The sequence below is a fragment of the Myotis brandtii genome, unplaced genomic scaffold (assembly GCF_000412655.1).
Source record: "Myotis brandtii unplaced genomic scaffold, ASM41265v1 scaffold46, whole genome shotgun sequence".
NCBI classification, from domain to species: domain Eukaryota; kingdom Metazoa; phylum Chordata; class Mammalia; order Chiroptera; family Vespertilionidae; genus Myotis; species Myotis brandtii.
In genome coordinates this window covers 6,043,398-6,060,722 of record NW_005367587.1, presented here as the reverse complement: position 1 = coordinate 6,060,722, position 17,325 = coordinate 6,043,398, and the positions used below count along the sequence as shown (strand labels likewise).

The 17,325-nt window shown below is 44.8% G+C and overlaps 1 long non-coding RNA gene across 1 annotated transcript; it reads left to right on the top strand.

Annotated features, from left to right (window-relative positions):
- Positions 1–5,840: 5,840 nt before the first annotated feature.
- LOC102250147 lies at positions 5,841–16,830 on the top strand. The gene is made up of 4 exons (XR_314125.2): positions 5,841–5,906; positions 6,349–6,434; positions 13,370–13,421; positions 16,520–16,830. It is a non-coding gene; the product is annotated as an uncharacterized LOC102250147 (long non-coding RNA).
- The last annotated feature ends 495 nt before the right edge of the window (positions 16,831–17,325 follow it).

Genomic DNA, 17,325 nt, shown 5'->3' with positions numbered 1-17,325 from the left:
TGCCTGCCTGCCTGATTGCCCCCTAACCGCTTCTGCCTGCCAACCTGATCGCCCCCAACTGCCTTCCCCTGCCGGCCTGGCGGCATCTTGTGGCAGCCATCTTATGAAGGTCATCTTGTGAAGGTCATCTTGTGGTGGCCATCTTGTGGTGGCCATCTTGTGATGCCGTAAGGGCGTGATGCCACCTAGGCTTTTATTAGTATAGATAGCACACAACAATATAAACGTATTATAGTTTCTGTCCAGGAATTGGATGAAGTTAAGAAATGAAAGATATGTCAAGTATGCTGTCCTGGAAGAGCATGCTCAGGTGTGCCTGGGACCTTGCTCTGCTTAATGCTTCAGGACTCAACAAGGCAGGCCCATGACCTGTCAATGGGCTGTTCTGATAAACAGGGGGTGAACAAAGTCATTCCTCCTTGTCTTTCTCACTCAGAGGTATTTCCTCTCTGATGTGTTGACCAATGCTGTACATGGCTTCTACCATCCCAGAGTACTTCATTGGGCCTTTTCAGTTGTATGCTCATCTATTCCTTGTTCCTCCACTTTTTCAAGTATTTCCCAAGGGCTCTCATGAGCTCAGCCTCCGCAAGGTGCTGTGGGGCTACAGGAGGAACCAAGTACAAGCTCTAGACTCTGGGCATTATTGATAACATACCTGGACCTCAGGTGTGACCATGAGGCCCCAGCCGCTGAGCTGGTGATATAACTGTTACCACCTCCCTTCCTCGCCAGCTCTTAAGAGCTTGGGAAGTCTTTCTTGTTATTATGACCTTAGAAGTGTGATTCTCCCTTATTTCCCACTGCATAGAAAGTCACTATGACATCAACACAAACATGGCCCTCTTTCCTTGAGTGAAATAGCATCCATGTTACCGTAACTGTACAACCAGAGAGGTATCAACTTTTCACAAGTCAGTCAGTTGGAGAAAATGCAGGGTCAGTTCAGCTTCGTGGATAATTCTCCTCGCTTCCTACACTGAGTTTGGCTAACTCTATTTTCAGCCTGCACTAAATTTACTGACATATAGAGCTAGGACAGGCTTTGGAGCTAGGACAGGCTTTCCCAGAATTCAAATATTCTTTTTATTTCCTGCTCTGAGTTTCTTTCTATAACCTCTTCCCTGGTCAAATTATTTTTTAATAGCATGTTTATTGAGATTATTCACCCTTTTAAAGTGCACAATTCAGTAATTTGGTGGTTTTTAGTATATTTGCAGAGTTGTGCCCCAGAACATTTCACCCCCAAAGAAATCACTTATCTATTAACAGTCACTCTCCATTCCTCCCTTCCTCCAGCCCCTAGCAACCACTAATCTATTTTCTTTTTCTATGGATTTGCCTATTCTGGATATTTTATATAAATGGAATCATACAATATGTAGTCCTTTGTGGCTATCTTCTCTCAATTAGCATAAAGTTTTCAAGGTTCATCCATGTTGTAACATGTATCAGCACTGCATCCTTTTTTGACAGAATACTATTCAGTTGCATGGATATGTCACATTTTATTTATCTTCTCATCCATCAATGGACACTTTCCACTTTTTGCCGGTGATGAATAATGCTGCTATGAATATTCAGGTTTGTGTGGACATATGTTTTCAATTCTCTTGGGATGTTGTAACATGTATCAGCACTGCATCCTTTTTTGACTGTTGCATGGATATGTCACATTTCATTTATCTTCTCATCCATCAATGGACACTTTCCACTTCTTGGCGGTGATGAATAATGCTGCTAAGAATATTCAGGTTTTGTGTGGACATATGTTTTCAACTCTCTTGGATTATATCTAGAAGTGGAATTGTTAGGCTGGCTCAGATCTTAAGGAAACATTTCTAATGATCTTCATTCCTGTCTCTGTTTCCCAGAGAAAAGGTTTCTCTATATTTATTAAACCAAAGGGAATGACCAACAGCAGGAACTTCTTCACCAAATCCTAGACACAGCACCTGCCTTTCCAAGTCAGATACAAAGCCCAAGCATCTCCACTCCAAACAATGTGTGGCTTTGAGTGACTGTGGCAGGCCCGGGATGGGGACAAGTCACTGCAGTGGCTCACAGTAAACAGCAGCTTGCAGCACCCAGAGGAGGTATGCAGAACCAGCCTTTTCTGGCCAGGTCTTCATCTTAGAAACCAAGGCACATTTACAGTCAAGCCATTCCCTGCTTAGAACTGATTCCTGGGAATCTAATCTCTCATGTCCTGTCGGGCATCTTGGGGGTATGCGTAAGCAGGGACTAAGCAGGTGCCAACCTTGGAATCCTCAATTGCCCTTTCCCCACCATCCCCTCTGCAGCCTCTGTTTGTAACTGAAGCCTGCCCTCTGCTGGTCATGAGCAGCCCAGACCACCACGGAACAGCTGAGCAGTTTTCTTCTAAAATCACCTCTTCTCCAGAAGCATTTCGGAAATAGCTACGATTTAATCAGCTGTAGCAATACAGAGAAACAGCATCTTCTACAGGACGGTCCTCTTTTATTTTTTACCTTTTGACGTTTGTGGGTTTTTTCCCTTTTATTCAACAGAAGCAGAACTGGGCCAGTTTCAGTTATTTATGAGGCACTCTCATTTGTGATAAATACCCAGTATTTGTATTTAGGCAGTGCCTACCAAGGCCTTCTGCTCCTACTGACTCACGAGTTACTAAAATGCTTCCCTATGGTAGAAGTGGACCGGGCTAGCTGGGATAGGAGTTAATATAATTTATGGGCTGTCTAGTAGTTGTCCAGAGGTGGTTTATAGGCTGAGTGTTGAGTAAAGAAAGACCCAGAGCCTGATTCTTCTCAAGGTCTGTCACTAGCCGTTTGCCGTGTTAGTACTCTGCAGGGCATCAGACATTTGGGGACCCCAAGCAGGCCTGGCAACCCTTTCATCCCTTCCTTCCACAGCAGCACTCTGACCAGGGGCATGAGAGGTGAGTGGGGAAGGAAGCCAAAGCCTCGGGGAGACCATGAGACAGTGTGAGCAAAAGACTGCACCAGCGATAAGAGAAAAGGAGAGAAGCTAGGGGAGGGGAGGCGGATAAAAGACAGAAACAGTGGTCAAGGGCGATCAGGGGACTAAAGAATAAATGCCTTTTGCCCAGAGCCATTACTGCTTTCTGCAATGCAAATAACTGTAACTAACAAAGGAAAGGGAAGCCTTTCACCCAGAGTCCTTGAAAATAACCCTATGCCTCTGACCTACTGTTTTAGGAACATTTATACTTTCTGCCCTGAGAGAAACACAGCATTTTTTATTAAAGGAAACTCAATTTTTAGAGAGATGATTGGAGTCTCTAACCTCTGAGGGGAGGAACTAGGATTCCTTATTGTGAGCATAATCCTAGTGAGAGATCTGGAGACCTGTCCCTCTTCCCTAAGGTGATCCCCAGGTACTGCCAGAGTGGGGATCCACTGCTGACCCCAGGGCCAGTCCCGGCAGCCTGCTTGGGGCTGTAGAAACCAGGGCTCAGGGTGCCACAGACATTCTGCGTCCTGCTCTTACTCTTCCCCTTTTCCCTCTTGCCTCCTCCCTCCCCTCCTTCTGCGATCCTCTGGATTTTTGTACTCTCCTGTCACAATGCCCCTCTCCCGGCTTTGCAAATCAGAACTCAAACACTGTAGAAAAGCCAGGGCACATGGTCTTCGTATGACTGGCTGCTGTCCCTTTAAAATCAACCTTCAGCTGAGAGAGAGAGGAGAGAGGACCAGGTCTCCTGCCTTTCCTCCCAGAGATAAAGGCTATTCTTAGCAGTAAAATCCACTTAGCATTCGGGGAGACTGTGTCGCTCTCCTTCCCGCCCCAGGGGCTTTGCACATTGCAATTCCTCCCTTTCATGCGGAGAAGATGAGCGGGGTGAAAGAGAAGGAAATGGAAGAGGGAAGGGTGCAAGGACGGTTGGTGCCCCTCAGGACTTGAGGCTCCTCTAGGACTTATTTTGGAAGGCTGGTCCAGTTGGTCAGATCTGGATAGGAGAGTGCCCTCGCCCCAACCCCAGAAGGCCAGTCTATTATTGTAGCAGCCACTTTTGAGGCAAGGAGACTAAAGGCCAAATGAGCTCCCTTCAGGCCTTTCCACAGTACTTTGTGTGTGGCACGTGTTCAATAAATGTTTGCTCAGCCAGCCTCCTGTGGGCACCCTTATTAGGATGGGTCTCTCAGGACTGTCCTCACTGGGAGATAGGACCGTGGCATTCAAGCCCCAGCACTAGACATCAGGCTTAGAAAAAACAAACAAACAGGAAAAAAAACTTGGGAAATTAAGAAACAAACAAGCAAGCAAGAAAGAAAGGAATGGGAAAAATGGGTGGGCAAAATTCAAGACTTACGTAATCCCATTCCACGTTAGATCCAGATGGTGAAATTCTACAGAGCTGCCAGCAGGGGGCGCTCAGACAGTGTCTCAGAAAGCCAGAGCCAATGTTGCCTGGAGCCTAAACCTCTGGACAAACAAAACAATGAGCCTTTGTGGTTTCTCTTGAGTTTTCAATCCAAGACGCCCTGATCTTCATCCTGGGAGACCCAGCTAGCTTCTTGCATAATACCGTTTTAATAGGTCTCAATTTCTCCCTCCTTCCCTGCCTCCCCCCTCCCCCCAAATTGCTTCCTCTCTGTGTTCCTCTACCTCTAAACCTTTCTCTCAGGCTCTCTCAGTATCTCTTTGTGTGTATTTCTTTTTGTAATTCTGTGTGGTTTTTTTTGAATCTCGGTTTCTGTCTGCTTTTTGTTGTTGATATGCCTCTGTATCATCCCAGACTCACTAGTAAATGTTAATGAAAAATAAACGGAGATGAACCCATCCACAGGCTGAGCTCTGAGAGATTTCAATATCTGGCAAAAACGAACACTTTGAAGAAAATTTAGACTATACAGAATATTCTACACAGCAAAAGTGGCTAATTCTGCCACCACTTAGCTGTGCAGTCAAGCTTGTCATGTATATTCTCCCATCTCTGTCCTCCTGACCTGCAGCCCTTGCCGGCCTACACTCTCTCTCCTGCCAGGTGGCTGTCAGGCTGCTGCCCACTTTTCCCAAACCATTGACTGCCAGTGGTCATCTCCCTCCCCAACTGACAGGACAAGATCTTCCAGGTCTTTTAGAGAAGAAGCCCACACTAGAAGAGTTGTACCTCTAATGACTCAGTTTCTTGCTTCTTAAAAACCAGCCCCCTCCTTTCCAGGACACACTGGAACTCTTAGGATTGGGGGCTGAGGGGTACAGGTGAGAAATGGAGGGACTCAGCCCTGCACTCTACCTGGGACCTCTTGTCCAACATGCAGGTGCTCCAGCTGGATCTGGTCCATTCTGCCAGAGTATTTCCACTCATGGTAACTGTTTTTTTGGGGGGGTGGGGGGCGGAGGGCTTCCTTCCTTATTGTCTTTCTGTCCAGATTGACCGCTGGGGACCTCCAGCTCATTACACAATCTGTATATAACTAACCCCTTGGCAGGGACAGAGTTTACATTCTTTTTCTGGGCTTTCAGCCTTGGGGAATCAAGAAATGTAACTGAGCATGTGTTTTAAGGTTCCAGAACATTCCATGACAGTCAAGAAGCATTCCCAGCACATCTAATGGAAGGCTGCTTTACCTAGAGCCCACAAAAGCCAAATGAGGACCCTGTGCATGTACAGCCTACGACAGCTTCAAGGCAATTCTACTCAGCAGGAGCTTGCCTCAGTGCCAGCCCCAAATACTATAGCTAAGGAAGTGATCGTGATGTATCCCACCATTTCTACATTTCATGGTCCCTACCGCCAAATCTATTCTGTTCTGTCCAGGTTCTCATTATTTTTCAGATCCTAATCATGTGTCTCCCTGAGGGACAGATGATCACATAGACCTTGTTGGACACGATACTCGTCAATCTTAGCGCTTGAACTTCGTTTAAGACTTCTGGAGTCAAAGAAGGTGGTTGAGGTATGATCTAATTACACCTGTCCCTGCTATACTCAATACTTGGTAACCATTATCGCTTCCAGTTCTGGAACCTATTTGGACCAAGTTTAAGACCAAAGTAGGTGCAGATAGGCAATACAATGCAATCCAGCATGTAAAGGCACTTGCCCCTTGTTTACCCTTCCTAGGCCCTGGCCACACAGAGAGACTGAACAAGACATGGGCCCTGTCCTCACAGAGCAAATGCTTCCAGTAGGTTGATCCACTGTGTCTCTGAACGGGAATAAAAATGAAAGTGCTGCAGAAAAACCCAGTGCTGCAAAGTGCTAACATCATCAGGCAGGTTGCGTCTGCAGTGCAATCCATAATGCCTGTGACTTCCAGAACCAAAAGAATTGTTATATGGCTTTCTATATTAAGCTTCACATTTCTCTGAAAACTTACAAAGCATTCCTTCCCACAGACACTGTTCTCGAATCAAACAGTTTGCGCTTGTACAGCTGTTCAAATGTTGGTGAATTGAAGATGAAAACGTTCTTGGGGAGAGAGGTGAGTGCCTAAAAAGGAGAGGGGGACACTGTGAAGGCGTGTTCTTTTGGGAGGGGGTTGAATAGCAGGGGGTCAGGTAGAAGAGATTATAAAACAGTTGGAGAAGATTATAATCAAGTAAGTGAGTGTATTTTAAATTCTTAGGTCTAGACAAGTATAGGTTAAGGAGCCATTATGGACAAGTATTTGAAAGCATACTTTTAAGTGGAAAACTTGGTGAGTGGCTATCACCCACTTCTAATTAGTAGGAGCCAGAGGAAATAAACAAATGGCTAAGGTGGTATCTAAGGTCATTGTGGGGCCCACTTTCCAAGATCTGACCACAGTTAACACTGGAATGGGTCACAGAGAACAGCTGGGCTCTCTGCTCATGGGGCATTTGCTGAGAGAACAGAGCCTTGGGTTCTGCAATGCTGCAGGTAACATCCAGGGTAGAGACAGAGGCATGGCCTGGATGAGCCAGCTCCCCAGGTTCTCACCCAAATTGAGAAAGAAAAGAACTCATAGAGCATTAGACACCTTTAGCAGCAGCTGAGAGAAATGGACCCATGGGAGGCCCATGGTCCCCACTGGCCATGTTTCACCCACATGCCAGGGCCCCTTCCATCAAGCTGCCTCTTTCATTTGTTACATGAACTTGTGCATAGATGTTGCTTGAAATGACGTGAGCAATCTTGGCAAAAGGTTCTTTAGAAAACTCTCACTCACAGAAAGTCTGTCTGCAATATTTGGATTGTATTGCAATATTTGCATTGGCTACCAGGTCTCTCACTTTTCTGCACAAGCTGTCCCCAACTTATCTCTGGATCTCTCCCAGAGGGGCATCAGTTATTTGATGATGATGATGTAACATGAAACCCAGATTCCCCTTGGAAACTGGTTTCAATAAGGGTTGGCTGCGTGATGAAGAGTGGAAATGGGGGTTGGAGCAGAGTAGGGTGAGAAGGTAAATAAATCCAGGTTTAGCCAGAGAGTATTTCCCATGAGGCTGAGGGAGCAAGAGGCTCTGCCTGCAGCAAACAGGGACCCTCACTCACAGAGGCTGTGAGCTGCTCTGGACACTGGACCACCCGGCTCCCCACAGCAGAGCCTTAAGGAGGCCGTTCTCTGGTCTTGCCTCTGCCCCAGGTTAGCTATTTATTCCTGAGCCACTTTTCCTCTGTCATAGTTTGCAAGAGGAAAATATTGGCATAAACATCTCTAAGTTCCTATAAACTATGTTCTGTCACTCGGTATGGCCTTGTGTTTAGGTTTTAAATGTCAATGATACTTACTACTTACATGGTGTTTTATGATTTGTAAAGCACTTTCACATATTTGTCTCATTTGATCCTCACAGCCACACTATGAAATAGGAAGGAAAGACATCATCCCCTCACTTTATTATTATTTTTTTTTCCTGGTACTTGATTTTATTTATTTTTTTTTAAATTAAATCTTTATTCAGGTTACATTTGTTCCTTTTTTTTTCCCCCCCCTAACTCCCCTCCTCCCAGTTCCCGCCCCACCCTCCGCCCTCACTCCCCACCCTCTGTCCTCATCCATAGGTGCACGATTTTTGTCCAGTCTCTTCCTGCATCTCCCATTTCCCTTTCCCCCCCAAGAATAGTCAGTCCATTCCCTTTCTATGTCCCTGATTCATTATAATCACCAGTTCATTCTGTACATCAGATTATTTATTCACTTGGTTCTTAGATTCACTTGTTGATAGATGCATGTTTGTTGTTCACAATTTGTATCTTTACCTTTTTCTTCTTCCTCTTCTTAAAGGATACCTTTCAGCATTTCGTATAATACTGGTTTAGTGGTGATGAACTCCTTTAGCTTTTCCTTATCTGTGAAGCTCTTTATCTGACCTTCAATTCTGAATGATAGCTTTGCTGGATAAAGTATTCTTGGTTGTAGGTTCTTGGTATTCAGCACTTTGAATATTTCTTGCCATTCCCTTCTGGCCTGCCAAGTTTCTGTTGAGAAATCAGCTGACAGTCGTATGGGTATTCCCTTGTAGGTAATTGAGTCTCTTTCTCTTGCTGCTTTTAAGATTCTCTCTTTGTCTTTTGCTCTTGGCATTTTAATTATGATGTGTCTTGGTGTGGTCCTCTTTGGATTCCTTTTGTTTGGGGTTCTCTGCGCTTCTTGGACCTGTAAGTCCATTTCTTTCACCAGGTGGGGGAAGTTTTCTGCCATTATTTCTTCAAATAGGTTTTCAATATCTTGCTGTCTCTCATCTTCTGGCACCCCAATTATTCTGATGTTTGTACGCTTGAAGCTGTCCCAGAGGCTCCTTACACTATCTTCGTATTTTCGGATTCTTTTTTCATTTTGCTTTTCCGGTTGGGTGTTTTTTGCTTCTTCGCATTTCAAATCTTTGGCTTGATTCTTGCGCTCCTCTGGTCTGCTATTGGGTGTAATATTCTTTATTTCAGAGCGTGTATGCTTAATTTCTAGTTTCTTTATCATAGCATCGAGGGTCTCATTAGTTTTCGTGAAGCTCTCCAAAAGTTTATTGCAAGCCCTCAAAATTGCGTTTTTTAGCTCTATATCCTCCATTTCTGTCATGTTTTTTTGTCTCCGCATTTTTTATGCTTTCTTGGTGCACCCCCTAGTGGTCTTTGTGCGCAGTCTTGTTCTAGTTGAGCCTTGATTGTTGTAGTTAATACTAGAGGGATTTGACCACCAGGCCGACTGGCTGTGTGAATCAGCTGTGTCTGCCGCGGAAAACTTCTGTCCTCTGGGGAGGTGCTAATCTAGCCTTTGCCTGAGGCGATCTGGCAAATGGCTCTGCGCAGGGCTTGGGCGGGGCGGGCTCAACAGGGCGGGCGGAGGGAGCCGTTATGGTGCCCTCAGTCCTGTTCCCAGAGGCTCTGCTTCTCAGAACCCCCGGAACCGCTGCAAACCTCGGAGGGAAAGCTGCCTTCCAACTGATGCCAGACACTCCCGCTTCTCCCGTTTGGGTCCGAGTCCCCAGCGATTCGCCCGTATCTGGAGCTCAGAGTCTGAGACTCCCCCCTGACCGAAAACGACAACCGCGCTCTCAGCCACCAGCCCGCTTTGCGCGCGCACCTCCGCACCTGAGTATTTTCCACACTGCGCCTCCTCTGAGCCTCGGTGTGCTGTTATTTTTCCTTCTAGTTGAAGAGTCTATCCTCAGCCAGCCTTCCTGCGGTTCTGGGTGATGTCCGTTCCGTCTTTTAGTTGTATTTTTGAAGTGGTTGTTTGCAGCAGCAGTCTGCGGTGTTTACTTATGCCGCCATCTTGGTCTCTCTCCTGGTACTTGATTTTTCCATCCCCTCACTTTAAAGATTAAGAAACTAAGGATCAAGCCCTGACTGGTTTGGCTCAGTGGATAGAACGTCAGCCTGTGGACTGAAAGGCCCCAGGTTTAATTCCAGTCAAGGGCATGTACCTTGGTTGCGGCCACATCCCCAGTGGGCGGTGTGCAGGAGGTAGCTGATCAATGTTCTAACTCTCTATCCCTCTCCCTTCCTCTCTGTAAAGAATCAATAAAATATATTTTAAAAAAAGAAAGAAACTAAGGATCAGGGAGATTAGACAAGGTGCTATCACTCAGTTAGCAAATGAAAATCCAGGACTCCAGCCCAGGACTTCTAACTTGAGCTCAGTTCTTCGTCCTTTTGGAGGCCATTGCACCTTTGAAATCTGACAATTATGAATTATTTCTTCAGGAAAATAAACTTGGGATTTTTAGATGCTTATGCTCAACATGGATGGCAGGTGAAATGCCCCTGCTCATGGCCACCCTTATAAACTCTTGCAAACGTGTGTCAGGGTTTCTCTGGCCAGACTGCAGCTCCTTGGAGTTTAAGAACCATGTATTTTCTCTCCCCTCCCGCTCCCCTCCAGCCAGTGTCACAGAGCCAAGCACCCAGCAGGGGCTGTTCATTGTCAGGAAGAGGGAAAGCTAAGTAAGAGAGTGAAATAAGTGGGACAGATATCTGTTTCCATGTTTGACCACTTGTCCTACAAGAACTGGTTTCCTTGTATATGTTCTGCCTCAGACGGCCATCTGCCTCCACACTGTTCCCCAAATTCTAGAACACAGCACAGTGTCCCACGGTGGCGGCAGCAATATCCTCCTCAGCATGATTTTCCAGGCACAAGATGGGCTCATAAGCACAGAAACATGGCCTCAGTGATCTCATGCCCCAGGAGCCTGATGTAAGTGAAGAAGGCAGACTGGCTGCCTTAGCTGCGGAGTGGATTTGAATTAGTGGGACAGGCTACTAAAGCTTCATTTGAGAGGGAGAGGTGGTGCTGGAGCAGGAGGGCATGGGGTGAAGGAGAGAGTGGGAGGGGCCGGCAGGCCTGGGGAATGCACCAATAAGACTGAGCCCATGGTCTGCGTGGCTCTCTGACCACTTTTGCTTACGTGGCACCATGCCTCGGTGCAATCTTGCTTCATCTCGCTAAACCTCTATCTACCCTCATCTACATCTGTGACTTCAGTCCTTTCATCAGGACTGCAAAGAAGGAACACTCAGTGATAATTCAGAAGCAAGGACAATTGACTAGATAAACAGAGATGGCTCTAGTTTAAGACCGATGCCTCATTATTACCCAGCCATCTCTTCATGATCCTATATCCCAAGTCCTTACTTTTTCAAATTTGGTGGAGACAGAGAAGGATTCCAATACTATTATAAGAGGGGCCACTTCCAATAAATGAGACCATCCCATACCCCAGGGGCTGACTCACTTGAGCTTTACTGGCCAGAAGAAGAGTCTGAATTCTGGCCAAATGAGGTCTCTGTCTTTCCCCTTATAGATACTAGTGACCCCCGCTATGAGATGAATTTTAAGGTGTCAGAATATTAGAGACAGCAGGGACCCTAGAGGTTACGTATTGATCCAACAACCTCAATGACAGATGAGAAAACTTGAGAAGATGGTAATGAATCAGTGTCCCAGGCCACTCAGAAAGTTAGTAAAAGAATCTGGACCACAACCTGGAAGTCTTGACCCAATACCACACTAGCTCCTCTCCTATCTTACCTGACCCTGGCCCTTTTAGATGCCCAGAGCCAAATCTGAGCAGCCAAGCATGAAGGTCTGAATTTGAAAAACTACTTTGTGAAAGCAATGACTCTTTAAGAGACCTCTTTGTGTTACAACCAGCCCTGGACTCTCCCTGCCTCTCTGCATCCTGCCAAATCGTTATTCTAAAAACCCATCTGGCTGCCAAGCCTGCCCCCTTCTGGTCAAACACAGTACCTGCTCAACCTAGTAGATCACCAATAAAGCAGTCCTGGTGCCTCCTCCTGGAGTGAGGAGAGTGCACTGACAGGTGCAAGGTGGAAGTGGAGCACCTTGCACAGGCATTTTGTAAATGTCCTACAAGTGAATAACAAAGGTTCCAACTCCTCTACACTCCCTTTAGCTCACCACTGCCATAAGCACTCAGCAAACTTGCATTCAACCTGTGGGTCAAATCAGTCAAATAAACAGGTATTCATTGAGTTACTATTGGAAAGGCAATGTACCAAGTGCTGAGCACTATACAGAGATAAGCCCGAGTCCTGTCTTCAGAGAACTCACAGGCTAACTGAGGGAGACCAGGTGAAATCACATTTGAAGTTAATATCACAAGGTGGCCACACAAGAAGTGCCATGAAGCAACAAATGACCATTTGCAAAATTATTGGGATAGATACTAAGAACCATTGGTACATAAGAGAATAAGGGAATGGTCCAGTGGCATTGGGGGAAAGGAAAAATCTGATCAGGGCTTTAAAGGATAGGAAGAATTTAGAGGGGTGGAGAGAAGGGAAGAACATTCTAGAAATTGGTAAGAAAAGGTATAAAAATAGAAAATGAAAATGTTTAGAAGATAGTGAGTAATCATAATCATAATAGTAGATGATGCTTACCATGTATTAGACACTAATGTTTATTGATCTTCTTGATTCAAATTATTACTATTACTATTATCCCATTTTTACAGCTAAGGAAACTGAGGTAGAAAGAAGTTTAAGTAACCTGAAGTTTAAGTAACTTATAGCTTGTACGTAACTGAGCTGGGATTTGAGCCCAAAGACTATATTCTTAACACTGCTTTTTACATCTTTTCTCATGTTGGCTGGAGGAGCTGATTTATTGGAAAGGTATGTTGGAAGCACATCACAGAGGATCTTGAATCCTATGTTAAAAAACTTGGGCGTAATTTTTGTGGGTGGTAGGGAATCACTAAAGGTTTCTGAACAGGAAGGTAGAGCTGGATGTAGTTGTTTGTTTTTTAAATGAATACACATAGGAAGAAAATCCTAAGGACACATTCACATAGAAATAAGCTCAGAGAAATATATTACACAGATAGATGCCCTTCCTCAGCATAAAGTGCCTTGTCCAGAGGAAGCCTCTCAGAAGATTGAATCCTTGGCGTGTGGCACTGAGGGAACACCAAAAAGTAAGCAGCCTTCTAATCTACCCAGGCACATGCTCAAAAGCAGAGACAGACTTGGAGGATGGTATGTACAGGGAGGCAGGAGACATCGGGAGAGAGTGGGAAAGGCAGAGGGACAGAAGAGGTCAGCCAGTGAGAGGTCAGCAAAATGAGTCGGGACCTCGGGTGTGTAATTCAGCAGTATCTTAAACATGGTGAAAGCAAAGCTTCTGGAAAAAGAAAAAATATCATCAGCTATCTCCTTGATTATTTTGTAATAGCAGATAATCTGTTTAGTTCCTTCCCTCTTTTCATCTGCTAAAATGGAAAATCTTTTTTCATGCACAGAATGCTTTTCTTTCTCGCTCTGTTTTTTTTTTTTTAAGACTCAATTTTGCTAATACATTCCATCAAGGACTATAAAGCTGAACTTGTTCTCATGACCACTACCGTAATGAATGTGGGACAGATGAAGTAATGGGATCTCTGAAAGGGTGGTAATTGAAATAAGAGCATCTATTTTCTTTTTTTCCAGGAACTGTATGCACAAAGGAACCTGCTCAACCCAATGGAGTAAAAACCATTAGGTAATTTGAATCCTGAGCAGAGATTAGATCATTGTCTTGGGTGGGATTTTGGAAATAGTCAGAGGAGACGAGGCATCATCCTGTCGAGATGGTCTCCAAGGAATATTGGGTCTGTGAGAATGTTGTCCGGCTCCTGAGTCACAAGGCATGGGTTGTGGGGCTGCCTTAGTCCGGGTTCCAGGCAAAATTATGTACTTACCTTTATAAATTGCAGTATTCAGTATAAGCATTGCCTCAAATTATGGCCATGCCTCCATGACCCCACTTTTGGGAATGGACTCCAAATCCGAGTTCCAAGCAGCTGTTTTATGTCCACTCACAGGAAACCAACAGATAGATGCGTGGTTGGTAAGGAATTGTTTGTAAGTCCCCACATCTTGTTCCCTTGAGCATGAATTTTTTGTTTGAAGAATTAATTAACTTGTGTTAAAATCATTCTAAGAAAATAAAATGTCATTGTATAGACATTCCCTCCACAATCACATGCACGGGCCTGATATAACAGCCTGCTGGTCTCCTGCCTTTGCTTTCTTCTCAGCTGCTACTACAGTGGGACCTTGACTTATGAGTGTCCCGACTAACGAGTTTTTTGAGATACCAGCTGTCTCTCCGCCGATTTTTTGCGTTGAGTTGACAGAGTAATTTGAGTTAAGGAGCTCCTTAACGAGCTCGGTCTCGGAACGAATTAAACTCGTAAGTCAAGGCCCCACTGTATTTGAAAATACTTAAGTCCATGACACTGAATCATTTCTGGCTGGGGCTGTGCATAGGGGATTGGAAACAAGTCACATTCCCAGACCCAAGTTCTAGGAATCAAGCTACTGTTTCCAGGTTCCTGTATTGCCCCTAATTTTCTTCCCTTTCAGCCAGATCTGGAAATATCTGGCACCAAGAACAAATCTGGGTTCCCAAGTGGCCCCAGAGCCACAGTTCACCAAGTCCCACAGGTGAACTGTACCCTGGTTTCCCCCCATAAGCTCTGACTTATGGTCCTGCCTCAAACTCTGCTTCTCCTTCTAAACCTGGTTACTCCACCCATGTCTTATCCAGCCAAGCCCCTTCTTGCTGTTCATTTAGTGTCTCTCAGCAGGAGGAATACCACCCCCTAGGGGAAGTATTGGAAACTCGAGGGGCCATCTTTGACTGTTACAGTTGTTGGGAGGGGCATGAGTGGCATTGAATGAGAGGGAACAGCTATCTAGGCATGTGTAGCACAGGCACCACACCAAGAAGTGCCGTGTGTCCTGTGTAACCTTCAAAAGTCACACTGGTCCTTTGTGCAGAAAAACCCGTTTATAGTTGTCTGGGTTGAAACTTAATCTCATTTTACTTGAAAATACAAGTGATCCTTTTGCATAGTTTTGATATACACTGAATTTTTTCATAAATGCCCTGTAAGCATTTTTAAAAATCAGATTCCCCTTTCATTCCAGAGTTTGTTGTTGTTGATGTTTATTGTTGTTTTAGTGACTTCCTGAACTAATTCGGTAATCTCATGTGACCACTGATGAGTCTGCTGTTAGCTTAGTGGTCAGCTAATGACAGAACAGAGATTTTCTTAAATGCCTTACACCGTAAGTTCTCCATTCCCGTAGCTTCTCCTGTTCCTCCCTTGCCAAAAGCCCCATTATCCAAGATTGTTGTGTTTATATGAGACACTAGCTAAGACCAGCCAACAACCTAAAATTCAGTATGAGATATCACTGTTTGTAGATCCTTAGCCTTTCCTGCTACTAGACATATCTCATTGGCTAGTTTCTCTGGATTCCTTTCAGTCCTCAAGGTTTCTGGGCTCTCTCCTTTCTTCTTAATACCCTCTCCACTTCCCTCTCTCCCAGAGTTCCAAACCCTCTGAAGAAGCCAGGACTGAACTGTAAAATCTTATAACTTAATGATCAAATAGAATAATTGTTACCTTTATCATAATCTTTTCCCATTTCAATGAGCCTGGGCCCTGCTTTCACAATAAAACAGACACCTTGAGGTGTTTTTCTAAGTAAAAGAGCCACATAACCAGGAGATGAGATAATTATGGCACTCTTCTGAAAGGTGAAGTGGCTAAAGTCTGTTTTTTTTATTTATTTAAGTAATTTTGTTTGGTTTTGTGAGAAATTATTATGAAAGCCTCATATATTCCTATCTCCCTCTAAGCATTTTTGCAGCAAGAGAAGACTGTAGTTTGTTTGGTTCGGCATTTTACCAACAATAGTTAGAAATTCAGAGGAGACTCACTGACAGCATATTGCTCTTGGTGTTGGGGTTGCCAACATACCTGTCCACCTATGTTTGTCTCTGTCACATTCACTATGATCTCGAAACAACTGACTACTTCATTCTATCTTTTTTTTTTTAAGATTTTTTTTTATTGCATTTTAGAGAGAGGAAGGGAGAGGGAGAGAAACATTGATGTGAGAGTGAAACATTGAGCACTGCCTCCTGCATGCCCCCTAGTGGGGATCCAGCCCACAACCCAGGCATGTTCCTGACCGGGAATTGAACCAGCAACCTTTAGGTGCACAGGATGATGCCCAACCAACTGCACCACACTGGCCAGGGCTATTGCATTCTATCTTTTAGTTAGTCATCCCCAAGCACTAATTATTCCAATACATATTATTTTATTACAAAGTATTCCTCTTCTATCAGTATTTCTTCTTTATTTTTATAGTTAAGACATTATATTGAGTTTTATTTTTTAAATATGTGTGCAGGTTTATTATTTGTGAATTTCTTTTCAGTATAAATGGGACCTAACAAAATATTCACTTAAAAAATAAGCCATTGAGTCCGATCAGGTTAAGAACTCTGATCAGGTTTGGTGGATATGGTGGTACTGTCTGCTGAAGGCAGAAAGGGACTGAAGATGAGGTCAGTGCATTCCACAGAGAAGGCTGTAGCTGCCCACTAAGAGACCCCATAGATAGTAAGCCCTGAAGAACTGACCACTTTTCAAATTCCAGCATTCACTCCCATCGAAGTTTTCAGAATCTAGGGTCACCTGAATCGATCAAATCCATGAAGCTTCTCATGGCAAACTTACAAATTTATAGTGGGAGACATTTCTTCCCAGGGACTGAAAGCTCATGTCCACCACCCAGGGCAGCCAGGCCTAGAATCAGAATGCCTGGAGGCCAACAGCGGATGAACACAAATGCTGAGCAAAGAGCACATCGGAGCTGAAGAGAGATCAGAAGAGGCACTGCTGTCCCACTGCCGAGCGCACTTCAGCACCACCAAGCGCGGGCTCTCCTCTGCACACACTGCTCGGCTGGGCACTGCCACGTTAACATTCCTTGGGTTTTCATTTCGTGTGGCCCAAGCTACACATTGCCCCCTCTGCCCACCCCCCACCCACTTGTACAGAGTCTTCCTCCTGGCAATGTACAATTCAATTGATTAAATATCTTCTACTAAATGACATTCGCATTTTGGACCTGCCTTCCTCTGTTTACACCCAAATCACCTATCTTAATTGGGGTTTTGTGAGGTCCACACATTTCAGATGGTCTCTTGCTTTACTCCAACAGATGACTAACCACACTCATTGTCTGTGAATTTTGCTAATTTAACTCAGAAGGTGACCTTATGTCCCCGATCTCCAAATTAACGGAGAGGGAGACTTCCCACTGCAGCTTCCATATGCTGCCAAAACCGATGTCAGAAATGACAGCTGAGCCAATCTCAGACTCCTTTCTGGCTCTGCATCAGTCCCTATGGCTGGAACACTTTTTCTGATTGTTACCTCAATTTGATAAAGAATATTCCTCACTCCAACTCCCCACTGACCCCCCCTATACCCATCCTGGGTGGCAAATTCCAGTGTAGTTCAAGCTGGAGACACCCCCCTCCCCAAATTATGACAGCAACTGATAATGGTTCAGAGGAAATAACGCAGGCATCAGGA